The following is a 13,980-nucleotide window of genomic DNA, read 5'->3' on the forward strand; positions in this document are numbered from 1 at the left end:
TTTTTTTTGATTTATTGTAGAGATGAGGTCTTGCTGCCCAGGCGGGTCTCGAACCCGCAGGCTCAGGCAATCCACTCATCTCAGCCTCCCAAAGGCGCGGGATTACAGGCTGAGCCACCGAGCCTGGCTCTATTTTTGTTTTTTTTATCAATATTTTTTATTATGGTTTTGTGGGGTACAGTTAAAGGTTAGGTGTACAATTACATTTTCATTCAGGCACCCTGTTGATAAGAGGTGTTTCCCCATCCCCAGACAGATATTTGCTTAACAAAAGAGTATCTGAACTTGTCAATGTTGATGTCTTTTAGAGCTTCTGCCATTTTTTCTTTCACCTCTTCCACATCGGCAAAGAGGACTTTCATCCGAGGAAACAAAAAAAGCTGCTTGGGACAAGAATAGGTGCAAGGGGAGGGTGGGGCATGGGGGTCATGTTGTTTTAGGTCAAAAACTGCTAAACACTCAGAGTGGTGTGGGCAGGTATGCTTGTAAATTACCCATCCTGAGCCAGGCAAACAAATAAAAAGAATCTAAAAAATAAAATTCACTGAAGTTAAACGCAGCCTCTCACAACAATGCTAGCTGATACACTGATGATGATGGGCTCTGAGAACACTTACCTACTGGGGAAAGCCTGTACTACAAAGGGCCTGCCCTCCAAAAGATTATTCTGGGTTTTCTTGGCCCCCCTCTCGTACTAACCTGTGGATATACATATATCTATAAACATTTCCATATGTAACTATACATTAAGCTAAACACGAGTTCATGCCAATGTCTCCAACGCTAAACAATTACCAAGTGGATTATTTGTAGCCTCTTCCTGCTGCTTCCTTGTAACCCCCACTACAACAGTGAGAAACCTGGCTTCTACCAACAGCCACCACCCATTTCCTTAATTGTTCAATTCCACTATATATGTATAACGATTTCAGAAGTATTAACCCAGACCCTGTTCCCCATGGGATACAACTTCATCAATGAGAGTCAGAGCTTATGTATAGTCCCTTTTACCTAAAGTAAATAAAGTAAGCCTAGTCTTACAGGTACCACTCATTTCCAGAGTTACTCAGGTAGGCACCTTATTTCTCTACTCCCTTTAGTGAGATTGATTCATATATTTGTAATACATTTAGACTATTTTGCCACATTTTGCATTTCATCCTGAAATCTCTGACCTCCTAAATGAGTTTTTAAAAATATGTATGCATTAAGACCCACTCTTTCTGCTGTAAAGTTTTATGGGTTTTGACAAATGCTTAATGTCTTATACTCACTATTACTGTATACTCACCACCCTCAATAGGCCCAGTCCTTCACCTATTCAACCTTCATGTCAGTTTCCTGCTCCCTAGAGTCAACCACTATCAACCATTGATCTTATCAACTCTCTAGTTTTGCCTTTTCCAGAATGTCATATAACCAGACTCATATAGCATTTTCATACTGACTTCTTTATCTTGACAATTTGCATTTAAGATTCATCCATGACATCACAGTTCATTTCTTTTTACTAAATAATATTCTATTGTATGGATTTATCCATCCACCTACTGAAGGACATCTTGGCTGCTTCTAGTTTTGGCAATTATTAATAAAGCTGCTATAAACATTTGCATGCAGGTGTTGTCTCAGCAGAAGTTTTCCAAATAGTTGGGCAAACACCTAGAAGCATGACTGCTGATTTGTATGGTAAGACTATATTTGGTTTTCTAAGTAACTTCCAAAATGGCTGTACCATTTTGCATCCCACCAGCAATGAATGTGAGTTCCTGTTGCTCCACATCCTTGCCAGAATTTGGTCAGGTCAGTGTTTTGGATTTTAGCCATTATAATTGGTGGGGGGGGTTACCTCATTATTATTTTAATTTGCAATTCCCTAATAATACATGATCTTGAACATCTTTTTAAATGCTTATTTGCCACCTGTTTATCATCTTTGACTAGCTGTCTCCATAGATCTTTTGCCTTTTTTTTTCCTCCCGAGTTGGAGTCTCACTCCATTGCCCAGGCTGGAGTGCAGTGGCATAATCATGGTCACCCCAGCATCGACCTGTTGGGCTCAGGCAATCCTTTCACCTCAGCCTTCCAAGTAGCCTGAACTACAGGCATGCACTACTATGCCCAGCTAATTTTTATTTATCATAGAGATGAGGTCTTACCAAGTTGCCCAGGCTGCTCTTGAATCCATGGGCTCAGGCACTCTCTTCACCTCGGCCTCCCAAAGTGCTGGGATTATAGGCTTGAGCCACCATGCCCTGCCTCTTTTGTTCATTTTTAAATTGGGTTTACTCTTTTCTTACTATTTTGAGTTTTAAGAGTTTTTTGGATTTAAGTGCCATATACGTGTTTTATAAATATTTTCTCACTGTCTGTAGTCTGTCTTTTCATTCTCTTAACAGTGTCTTTCACAGAACAGAGTTTTGTGTTTTTCACAGAACTAAGTTCCAACCTATCATTTTTTACTTTCATAAGATAGTATTGATGCTATATGTTAAAACTTACCACCAAAACCCAGAGCATACAGATTTTCTTCTATGTTTTCCTCAATAACTTTTAGTTTAGTGTTTTACATTTAAATCTATGATCCATTTTGAGTTAGTTACCGTATAAATTATAAGGTCTGTGTCTAGGCTCGTTGTTTTGCATATGAGCATCCAATTGTTCCAGCACCATTTATGAATGAAAAGACCATCCTTTCTCCATTTGTTCTTTTGTTAAAGATTGGTTGACTATATTTGTGTGGATTGATTTGGAACTCTCTATTCTGTGAACCCAAGAAAATCCAGAATTTATAGATAAAAAATTGTGTATTTGTTCTTACATGTTTAAACTTCAGTCACCTTCAAGGTCCTCTCCATTTGATGCAATACAACTATTGAGATACTTTTTCCACTGCTCAAACTAGTTTTTGAAATTTGATGCATTTTAGTGCTTCTGCTGTTTTTTGTTTCACCTCTTCCACATCAGCAAAATGTTTCCCTTTGAGGACTTTTTTCATCTGGGGAAACAACAACAAAAAAAGTCACTCAGGGTGAGACTGGCTGAATAGGGTGGGTGGGAGACAAGGGTTATGCCATTTTTAGTCAAAACTGCTGAACATTTAGCTCAGTGTCAGTAGATATGCTCATAAATCATCCATCAAAACTCCCTGAAAGAATCTCCAAAAAAAATTCCAATGAGGCTGAATGCAGTTTCTCACAACAACACTAGATGGTACACTGATGCCAATAGGTTCAGAAAACACCTAGCAAGGGAAGCCTGTGCTACAATGAGCCTGCCCTCCAAAAAACAGTCCCAGTTTTTCCCCCCTTGTATATGTCCATTTTTCACCAATACTACAGTGTTTTCATTACTGTGGGCTTATAGTAAAGCCTTGAAATCAGGTAGTTTGAATTATTCAATTTTGTCCATTTTCTTCAGTATTCTATTGGCTATTCTAGGTCTCTAGCTTTCCTTATAAATTTATAATTAGTTTGATATCATCAAAAATCTTGCTGGGATTTCGATCAGGACTGTGTTGAATCTACAGATCAAATTGGCAAAGAACTGACAACACAACAATATTGAGTCTTTCAATCCACGAACACAGAGTATCTCACCATTTATTTAAATCTTCTTTGATCAGTGCTTTGTAGTTTTCTTCCTATAGATCCTGTATATATATTTTTAGATTTTCACCAAAATATTTCATTTTGTGGGATACTATTGTGAATAGGATTAAAAGGTTTAAGAACAACTTTCAAATACAAATCATCTAACCTACTTGGACTTGGGGTTCCTTATCTGTACAATGTATATAATTCCTGCACGCCCTACTCTAAAGGGTAAAAAGATGAATTGACAATATATGGAAAAATTGTTTACAAACTGGAAAACACTAAACAAATACAAGGATCATTAAGTCCATTATCCTCCATATAACAGTGAGGAAACTTAACTCCAGAGAAATTAAGTCGCTTGACAAAATTTTATTAGGGGCATACAACAATTGAAAATGCAAATAGAAGAGTTGAAGGAAATTAAAGAAACAAAATTGGCCAGAGGGGAAGACCCATAAAGAAGGGTAGGAGGGTAGTCAGAACCAGAGTTTGAACTGAATTATATATATAATAAGTAGCCACTAAAAGTTCCTGACCAGTATAAAGGAAAAGAAAATTACTATAAAGTTTTCTGGAAATTAATTTAATTGTTGAGTAGGGTAGAATAAAATAGAGACTAGGCAGAATATAGAGAGAACAGTACAATCTCCCTGCATACAGTTATCCCTCAGTATCTGTGGGGGAATGGTTCCAGGATCCTTGCCAACACCAAAACCCACAGAGGCTCAAGTCCCTTATATAAAATAAATATAGTATTTGTATATAACCTATGCACATCCTCTCATATACCTTAAGTCATCTCTAGATTATTTATAATACCTACAATAATTTAAATGCTATGCAAATTACTGTGATACTATATTTTTATTGTTGCATTTAAAAAAAATTTTTCAAATATTTTAAGTCTGTGGTTAGTTGAGTCTGCGGATGTGAAACCACAGATCCAGAGGGTCGACTATGATGGATTAGGATCTTGGTAAGAATTTTAGATCATGAAAGGAAGTTAGAAATAATCTAACACCTTCTTTTTATATGCGTCATCAGTTTATTTCACTAGCAAAGATGAATACATATGGCACCACTTGCTTTGATCTCCTTGTAATGGCGATTGACATGTGCATCTTTGCTTAGCCATTTCTCTTTTGGTTCTAAGTTTTTAAAAGTATTTTAAGAAAGGTGATGGAAAACAAGTAACTAGTTAGGAAGAGTTTATAGGAGTAAGATAAGTCATCAATAAGATCTCTTAAACAATTCAAGTCTAGATCTGCCCTTGGACTTAACTCCGGAAATTCTGAGAAAACCTTTTGTTCTTTTATATTAATAACATTTACATTGTTTTTCAAAAATTATTTGGTTTATCTGCATACACGCTATTTCCTGGGTAAGGCAGCTAGAAAAATCTGACAATAGACACAGCATACTTTCCTATGCCATTTAGAACTGAAGTGCATTTCTGGATCCAGAAAAATAATAGTTATGATCATTTGAAATCCCAGGAAATGGCTGTGTGATAGAATTTGGCATTTACATTTTGAACTGCTGAATCATTCCTTTTATAGACTGGCTGAAAGTTATTTTGTCTCTCTGGCATTTTCTTATATCTCAGCTGCTTTCCTCTGTCATCGAGGCTCAGTTTCAAGGTTGAAATACATTATGATAATCACAGTCAACCAAAAGCATCCCAATTCCAAACTCTCCATAACTTCATGCTTTTCCCATCAATTTCACTTCAGTTAAAAGGCCAGTTAAAGCAAGAATGTATGAATAAATCTAAGCTTACAAGTTCTATTGCTAACATTACCTCACAGGATAAGGCTTTTTATTAAATTTGCCATCTTCACACTATATTATACATTATAAAGATGGCATGTACATAAACATCTTCAGAAATTAAGTGACTCCTCTCCAGAAAGCCGAACTTTATGAAGTAAAGGTTCTACATGCTTTAGCTAAATAAATTATTAGCCATATTCTCTGCCAAATACTTCCATTACTTCATATTTCTTCAATCACTTCTCTCTCAAAGCCAATGAAGAAAAATAACAAATGGATATATATATTATTTTTATTATTAAGCCATAGCTAACATTCATGAATTTTTCAGCTAGAGCTTCAGGAAAGAAAACATGACTAATAGCCAAGCCCAGTCCCAGGTCTAATGCTTATGTATTGACATTAAGCACATCATAGCTAACTTGGGCTTTGGTTTCTTTGTGTGTAAAATGAGGCATCTGGACATAATGATTGGTAAATTGTCTTAAATATGTGTCAACAATCCAACCCTTTTAACTTCTAATGCTGACAGGGTCCTTTTGAAAACATTACCAGAATAAAGGATCTACAAACATCTGTGTTAATAAAATGCTAGAATCATCACAAAAGTCTTCTCTTAGATTCGACACTAACCAGTTTTCCTTTGCCTTGGCTCAAGAACAGCCATGCCAATTACCTCTTTGCATACAATTTCCTCTCCATGCATTTCAAGTAGACTATGAACACCTTCCTTGTTTGTCCTTGTAAGAGGAATTATACAGAGTCCATTGCATTGTGCATTTTAGCTGTTGCATGTATTGTGCCATCTCAACAGAAGGGGGACAACTTGGAAAGGGTCTGGCAAATAGTCCAGTTACTGGAAAAGGAAACCTTGTTCTCTTTGATCCTGCTCTCAACTTTTGAGTATACAAGCCTGAAATATTTAGTTTGTAAACTCTGAGGGGGAAGACTGAGTCTTCTTATTTGGCTATAGCCCTCATAATACTTAGCAAGTATTAGGAATATACTAGCTGCTTAATAGGAAATGAACAAAAAGTTTAAAATTTAGGAATTAGCATGGCCCAATTTAATTTTTCAGGTTTACACACAGGTATTCAGCAGAATGAATATTTTAAAATAGCTATTTTAACTAGGCTTTCATCTGATAAACTTTAAAGCTTAAAGTACTGGAAAGAGCACAGGCACAACCAGGCACACTTGTGTGACTCTCTCTGAGCTTCCACATCCTCAATCATAAAACCAGAACCAACTTAGTTTCAGGGTTGCTATAACGATTAAAGTTTATGCACAGAAAGCAGCTGTTAGTCCATGCCCCATGGTAGATGCTCAATAAACATATGGCATTATCATGTGACTTATTCCTCAGTATAACTTCAGATTTAATAGAGATAACACTTTTTTCTCCTTGCTTCACTTTCAATATACACCTCATTTGTATTTAAGTCCCTTCTGATCACATTCCAGTTAATAAATTTTAGTTATGTATGTGTCTCCCAAATGTCAGCTTCATTACAATTTCTATTAGGAGGAAAGCCTTCCATACTTTAACAGTAGAGAAAAATCAGTTTTGATATTTCATTGCTTTTCTGAAGTCCTGGAACAGCAATAATATTTATGACACTGAGCACTGAGGTTTACGAAGCACTAAATAGCTTTTGTGGCTGATTAAGCATCTCTGTTTCACTTCACGTACTCCAGTACTATAGGCATTACCCCTTAATTAAATGCTTGCTTATGTAACACAAGGACCTTTCCTGGTGCTGCACCTTTCAACAAATGTTACAATAAGGGGGAAGAAAAAACAAGCTAAATTATTGGAGGACATGCTGTTAATAATGAGACTTGTGCTCAAGATGGGTCAATAAGATAACATCATATAGAGGTTGTTTAAAATACAAAGTCAAAAAAAAAGGGTAGAAAAACGTTGTCCTTCGGAAAGATATCAATTCCATTTCATATATCTGAGTTTCAGAAGTACAAGTAATGCCACAAACATCAGGAAAAGGGAGAAGAATATTTCTTTTTCAGTTTTTGCTGAAAATAAAATAATTAGTTATAAAGTCATATTATAACTTTAACTTGATATTAGTATTTTATCACTTGAGGGGCAAAAGACCACAAAGGCACAATTTTGTGTCATTACCAAAGATGAAGGTATCCTACTCATTTATGAGGGTTTTATTCCAGAGTGAGATAAAGGAAAAGTTAAAGGAAAAATCTTAGAAATCCTGACAAATTACCCTCAGGGCTTAGAAGTTCATGGAAAGTTCAGCTGCCACCAGTACTTCTGGCTCTCCCAATTCAACTCGCAAGTGGTAAATCTGTACTTGGGCACAGCTACGGGGAAAGACACATAAAGGCTGACACAAGTGATAATGCATGATAGAACGTGCATTTTTCAGCAAGGAAAAATAAACACCTTTACAGCTCCAGAAAAATAATAATCTATATGTTGTGGTGGCAAAATGTTGAATACATTATATTTATAAAACTAAGCAGCTGATCACAGATTGAAAATGATCGTCCTATGCAAACGCGATGGTAACAAAGGGTAGGAAGCAGTGGCACACAAGCGAAATCATCCCCATACCAGTTTCTATCACACAGCTTTCTCTATCCCCACTCCTTATTTAATCCACCAAAAAGCCTAAATAAATAGTTTTTTCTGATTTGTGAGCTAAACAAATAGTATTTCATAATTATTAAACTAATTCACTGTTGTACAGTATTTGTTTGTCATAAAACCTATTAGCTTGTTTTATATACAATTACCTTTATTATTTATACCAGTGGAAAAGAACATAGTGGTGAGTTAAACGTTCAAACAATCAAAATTTTATATTTCCAAATAAGATGATAAAACAACTTTAAGCCATAACATATGAGAAACTGAGGCTATTGTGGTTCCTGGAGAAAAACTACTTAGGGAAGACATGGTAGCTGTCTTCAAATATGTGAGTTGTCATTCCACAACTAGTGCTAAGAACTAAGGCCAGTGGATGAAAGCTGTCCAGAGGCAGTTTTCAGTTTACTATATGGAAGGCAACCTAGTGCATATGGGTGGCAGAGAACACACAGAAACCAAGTGACACTGACTAGAGCTGGTTGGATTAAAATTTAACAACTTGAATGCTTCTCTATAACTTGTAATATATGTTTAAACTTTTATTACTAGATTTTTTTCCCAATTCACATAGTCATACAAAAGTTCTAACTGTAAAATTTACGTCTGGGGTCCCTGAGTCACTCCTTTTGCAAGTCTCTTATTTTATTTTTCTGAATAAGATAAACAATTGCTTTCTCTACAGGTTTCTTACCAAAATACAAAAAATAAAACAAAGAAACCAAAACTAAAAATTGGAGAAAAAATGGCTTGGGCTGTAAAAAAGAAAAGCTTTCTAGGGTGCTGACCAGAACTGCATTTAAAGAGTTGACCATGAAATCAGGACAGGAATCTAACAGGATGAGTGAAATGAGCAGTTGTAAACGAGAGAATGTTTCAAGAAGGGTGGATGCGGAATACCAACTTTTAAAGACAAGGGCTATAATCAGCATTGAAAATTAAATGCCACTATATGCTCTTCAACTTACCCAACTATACAGGTTTATGCAAAAGATAAGGTAGTAAAACATATAACAAAGGGGTCTGACCTAGACCTGTCTTGGGCTAACCTGAAGAAGTGTTGAGATCTGAAGGGTGAAATCTAAATAATAACATGTGCAAAGGTCCTGAGATAGAGAAACATGGTGTTTTTAGAGAACTAAAATAAAACAAACAAGACTTGAGAAGTAAGTAAGCAAGAACAAACCTATGCAGGACATTTTAGGTTTTAGTTTGGAGCCTCAGATCATTAGGAAACCAATGTTTTTTAAACACAGGGCCTTAATGATGGGATCTGTCATTTGAAAAGATCACTGGATACTGGACAAAGAACAGATTTTACAGGTTATCAAAGTAGGTGTAGAGAAACCATTTAAACAGGCTATTGTGACAGTAACCTAGAACAAAATGGTGGTAATGGAGATGGAGGGTAGATGAGTTCAAGAGGTATTTCCAAGTGATAACGGTCAGTTTTATGTGATAACCGAAGTTGACTATAGGAATCTTTGAGAGATGGGTTGAGAATTTAGAAAAGTCCTCTGAAAGACCAGCTCTGAGTCTTAGAGAACTAAAAGGCATAGGGAGTAGTAAGAAGTTCAGGCTTGAGGAAATGTTCTGAGAGAGATGAGGACTTAGAAAACTCAAGACAGAAGTTGCTAAATGTTTGGAATGAAATCTGGGCTGTGTCTAGTGGGATGGATTCTTGAGGGGACATTGCCATAAGAGGGAGCTGGATAGCCAGGCAAAGTCAGATCCTGAAAGGCTTTCAAGGGGAAAAAATGTGAATTTTACACTAGAGACTAAACTGAGCCAATGTATAGTTTTACTGAGGAAAGAAACAAGATTTGAATCTGCTTTGAGAAAGACTGCTTAGCCAGTAGTGTGGGAAGGAAGGAATACGGGGGACAGGGAGACCAGGTATGAAGAGCTGTATGATCTATATGAGAAGAACATAAATTCTTCAGTATTAGTAGGGTAGTAAAGGATATAAAGAAATTGGGACAAGAAGAATTTACAAGGTAGGAAAAACAGGGCATGATAACCATGTAGATGCAGGGGGGTAGAGAAAAGGAAGGGACTAGGACTATTCTCAGGATTCTGTTTTGGAACTAGGTCAAGAGTGAAACCTTTTGCTAATACAGGGAATACAGTAAAAGAAATATATTAAAGCAACAGATGATGGGTAACTGTAACCAAGTAAATGACAAATATTACTACATTCCATTTTTAATTACAGTTAATTACTTATGAAATTATAATTATAATTACTTATATAATTATCCTATTCTGCTCATCATTATCAAATCTGGTTTCAAAGAATGCCAGTATAATACAAATAGAGTTCTTTTCTTTGTGCTCCATGTTATGGAGCCTTACACATAGTAGAGCCTCATCTAAGGTGATACCTGAGTTGGCTAAGACTATGTGCTGGGCTGCAATTACAGAAAAGTCAAGTAACACCATTTTAAACACACAGGAGTTCATTTTCAGGCTACAAGAAGCCTGGAGTTGAGGAGACCAAGGATGGTTCAACTGCAGGTTAGCAATGACATCACAGAACAAAGGTCCTTCTGCCTCCCTCCTGTGCATTCTCTTGAAATTGTTTTCATACTCTTGCTGAACCTCCTGCATTAATTCCATACTTCTGGCAGAAAGAAAGCTGAAGGCCTCAATATATCTTCCCCCCCCCCACCCCGTTTTCATTTGCGATTATGGAAAGAAAGCCCTTCCCAGCAGACTTATACTTACATCTCCCTGGCCAGCCTTGTCACAGGGCCAACCATGCCCAGCCTATTTATTCAATTATTTATGTTGGCATGAACTCACAGAAATTCTGAAAGATGTCTGAGGGAGAAGGAAGGGAGGGAAAAGAAATGGATACTGAATAAGCCAACACACAATTGATATGGCAGAATTTATATTTGGTTGATCAGAAGTCTTTAAGAAGGGGACGGGGAACTGAAACCAAAAAAATTACTAAGGAAAAAATAAGATAACATCCAGATCTTGATTTCTAACACCACACTCCAAGAAAAGAATGCAAGACTCCTCAAAAAAATGTTTGATTACAGGGCTGTGGCAGGAAATACACAAGATAAACCTGGAGTATTTTGTAGTGTCAGAAAATAAGAAGATGCTTAAACACATACACACACAAAACCTTATTGATGTAGGTATGTCAAATGGGCACAGGAGGCAACCGAAAGAGCTTCCAACGGCCAAAGCTGGAACAACACGAGCAATACAATAATGTAATAATAGTAAATTAAAACCCAAAGTATAAAATCACTGTGAGTTCATGCCAATATAAATAACTGAATAGGCCGGGCTTGGTAGCTCAGCCTGTAATCCCAGCACTTTGGGAGCCCGAGGTGAGTGGATTGCCTGAGCCTGCGGGTTCGAGACCTGCCTGAGCAACTTGGCGAGCCCTCATCTCTACAGTAAATAAAAAATTAGCCGGGCATCGTAGTGCACGCCTATAGTTCCAGCTACTTGAAAGACTGAGGTGGAAGGATCACCGGAGTCCAGCAGGTGGAGGTTGCAGTGGCCGGGAGCGGCCACTGCACTCCAGTCTGGATGATAGAGTGAGACTTCAACTCAAAAAAAATAAAATAAAATAAAAAATAAATAAATAAGTAGGCTGGGCACAGTGGCTCACACCTATAATCCTAGCACTTTGGGAGGCCAAGGTGAGAAGACTGCTTGAGTTCAGGAATTTGAGACCAGCCTAGGCAACACAGTGAGACCTCATCTCTTCAAAAAGCAAAAAAATTAGCCGGGCATAATGATGCATGCCTACAGTTCCAGTTACTCAGGAGTCTGAGGAGGAAGGATCACTAGAGCCCAGAAGGTTGAGACTGCAGTGAGCTGTGATCACGTTACTGCACTCCAGTCTGGGCAACAGAGTGAGTCCCTGACACACACACACACACAAATTCAATAGCTATCTGCAATGCCACTATAGTATAAACATGTGTCCGTGAGCATGTGGATTCACGTACTTTATGGGTTTACAGCTTTTCTTTAGTTAAATGATAAGTATGTTGTCACTGTAGAAAAATTAGAATACAGATTTTAAAATACAGATTTTAAAAACTTCTGGCAAGATAGGATTAAGATGGCCAATATGAGGCAGCTACAGTGAGTTTCTCCTACAGAATAAACCAAGAAAGAGTTTCTTCAGTACCCAGAGAGGAACAGGACCAACAACTCACCAAAGGAGTAATAATAACCACTTAGAGCAAAGAAGAAGAAAAAATAGTGCACTGACCTGGGCTGGAACTGGCCAGACTCTTGCCTGCACCAAATAGTCCACCATAACCTCCAGATGCAGCGAGGAAGGTAAGTGAGCGTAATTCAGGAGTTCTGACTCCAGACCCTCAGAGGAAACTGCCTTACCTACAGCCCATGCTCTGCCATAGAGTGGTGCAAAAAAAAGCCTTGAACAGCACCAGCTGCCATTTCCCAGGAACTCAGCCCTTGCAGATGGAGTAGATGCTTTCCAGTCAGCCTGGGAGGGGATGGCCCCAAGGGCAAACTCCACAGGCACAGATAGTTCCTGATTTGGGGGGCTGTTAGAGAACACCCGAAGCCCTGAGGCCAGCTAACTTGACAGTCAGATTACAGACTGCCTGAGGCCAAGGCAGGAGTCAGGTGGGATTCACTGCCACAGCAACCTCACTCCCTGTGTAAACTCTTCTGTGCCCCCTTGAAACAACAGCATTACTCCAGTGGCTTAGGACTTCTCCCTAATCTCTCCCCCAGCAGCCAAAAGTGCATGCTTGTGAAGGCTCAAAATAGAGAATTTGGGAAATCCTGAGTCCCACCCTCAGACTAGACTGACTGGGCACTTCCTTGGAGCAACACTTGCCTAGGAGAAACCCTACAACCACCATCCCATCTGGCTTTGTCTCACAAACACCACTACCTGGCCAGAAGTCAACAGTATAGACTACCATATTGGATATAATATTTTAGCTTTGGGAAAGACCTGATACCAAACCCCAGAAAACACCACTTTCCAAGCCCTCTAGTCACTCAGGACACTATGTGCCAGTGCAGGTACCCAGCACAGGACTGCTACAGATGGCAATTGAGAAACTCACCACACCAAGGCTATATGTAACCAAGGGAACCCTACAGTGTCTACATCAGCCCCTTGCCAACCTCAAATAAGAATAGTCTACCAATATAAAAAGGAACCAGAAAAATAATTCTGACAATATAAAAAAACAGAGTTCCCTAACACCACAAAAAGACCACACCAACTCTTCAGCAAATTTTTGAAATCCTAGACATAAAATTTAAAAAGTCAATTATAAAATTGATCAGTGAACTTCAGAAGACTCCTGGACTTGATAAAGGAATTTGGTAAAGTTTCAGGATGCAAAATCAGCACACACAAATCAGTAACACCGCTATACAACAATAACAACCAAGCTGAGAATCAAGTCCAAAACTTAATTCCATTTACAATAGCAGCCAAAAAGCTAAAATATCTAGGAATATATTTAACTAAGGAGGTGAAAGATCTCTACAAGAAGAACTACAAAACTCTGATGAAAGAATTTGCAAAGGACAGAAATGGAAAAACATCCCATGTTCATGGGTTGGAAGACTCAACATTGTTAAAAATGATCATATTACCCAAGTAATCTGTAGCTTCAATACAATCTCTATCAAACTACCAATGTCATTTTTCACAGAATTAGAAAAAACAATTCTAAAATTCATATGAAACCAAAAAAGAGCCAGAATAGCCAAAGCAATTCTAAGCAAAAAGAACAAAGCTGGAGGTATCATATTACCTGACTCAAAAGTATACTACAAAGCTGTAGTAACCAAAACAGCCTAGTAGTACTGGTATAAGAGCAGACATGTGGACCGATGAAATAGAACAGGGAATCCAGAAATCAACCCAAATACCTACAACCAACTGATCTTTGACAGAGCAGACAAAAACATATACTAGGGGAAAGGACACCCTATTCAATAAAAGGTGCCGGG

The 13,980-nt window shown here is 37.8% G+C and overlaps 1 protein-coding gene across 1 annotated transcript in view; it reads right to left on the reverse strand.

The window, feature by feature from the left end:
- PEAK1 (pseudopodium enriched atypical kinase 1) overlaps positions 1-13,980 on the reverse strand; it is a 280,456-nt gene that overhangs the window by 180,468 nt on the left and 86,008 nt on the right. The gene's annotated exons all lie outside the window — the stretch shown is intronic.

This window comes from Carlito syrichta, unplaced genomic scaffold, assembly GCF_000164805.1.
Source record: "Carlito syrichta isolate Samal-C Ts95f unplaced genomic scaffold, Tarsius_syrichta-2.0.1 Scaffold81549, whole genome shotgun sequence".
Classification (NCBI taxonomy): Eukaryota; Metazoa; Chordata; class Mammalia; order Primates; family Tarsiidae; genus Carlito; species Carlito syrichta.